Here is a 1,233-nt window from a genome sequence, read left to right on the forward strand (position 1 = left end):
GTAACTGTTCTTGGTAATTATATCCTAGAGATATAATTTTGGAATCAATTTACTCAGAATATGTATATTTATATACACTCTAATAAAACCATTTTAGCATAAAATGACTGCAACTATGACTTTTAACCTTTGACCTCATTCCAGCAAGTAGTTTATATCTCAACAATGGTAGATCGTTGAAACTTTATTTTGGTCTTAAAATGTTCAGAATATTCATATTTATATGCACTTTAATATCACTTCTTAGCATAAAACGGGTGAAACTATGATTTTTGACGTTTGACCTCATCTCAGCGTAAGGTTCGTATCTTAAAATAATATTATAAATCGCTTATACCCACTAATTAATACGCTGAAAGTATAATATAAAAAATGGTACGATAATATGCAAAATTTTTGGAATGCCATCACCCGTCTTCGCTCTGTTGCGATCCCTAACCTAGGTGACTCAAAGAAACGGGAAACACAATATCCTTGCCACAGACGAACAGGCGCCAAGAGGAGGTGACCTTGTCCTAGATAATGGCACCCCAAAAATAATGCAATCTGGAAAGTTATACAGTGTTTTAATAAGGACATGATGGAACATCGTAGGCTACCCTGTAGCTTTTCAACGAAGAAAGTCCTATGAAAAATCATTGTGTAATAAAATGCCTCCGACGGGATTCAAACCTGTGACGTCTCGCTGATAAGGCGAGCAACATAACCACTAGACCACGAAGGCTTCATGGTTGAACAGGTCCAAATACCCATCGGGAACATTGCCGCAGCGAGAGTTCGCAGGTTCGAATCCCGTCGGAGGCATTTTATTACACAATGATTTTTCATAGGACTTTCTTCGTTTAAAAGCTACAGGGTAGCCTACGATGTTCCATCATGTCCTTATTAAAACACTGTTTATGTACCTTTGATGATTTATATTATATATATATATATATATATATATATATATATATATTTTTGTTAAACCAATGTAGCATAGCAAAATTTACCTTTCTACATTTCAATCACTACAAGTGGTTATATTTATATATGCACCATATGTACACTCTTTGATCATAATGTTGTTTCTAACCATTCTTCCCTAACTCTTTTGTTAGTGCCAACATCTTTTAACTATACTATCTGGCTTATTTTACCCTCACTCACTCATTCTAATTAAAAATGTTTGTTTTAATGTTTATTCATTATTGCATGCAACATTCTTACCTTTTCTAACTCATCTTCAACAGC

At 34.1% G+C, this 1,233-nt stretch overlaps 1 non-coding gene across 1 annotated transcript; it reads right to left on the reverse strand.

Annotated features, from left to right (window-relative positions):
• Window positions 1-651: 651 nt before the first annotated feature.
• On the reverse strand, window positions 652-724 carry Trnai-uau. The gene has a single exon. It is a non-coding gene; the product is annotated as a tRNA-Ile (tRNA).
• Between the last annotated feature and the right edge of the window lie 509 nt (window positions 725-1,233).

This window comes from Anneissia japonica, unplaced genomic scaffold, assembly GCF_011630105.1.
Source record: "Anneissia japonica isolate Jap-2015-1 unplaced genomic scaffold, ASM1163010v1 scaffold286502_len1275_cov270_single, whole genome shotgun sequence".
Taxonomy (NCBI): domain Eukaryota; kingdom Metazoa; phylum Echinodermata; class Crinoidea; order Comatulida; family Comatulidae; genus Anneissia; species Anneissia japonica.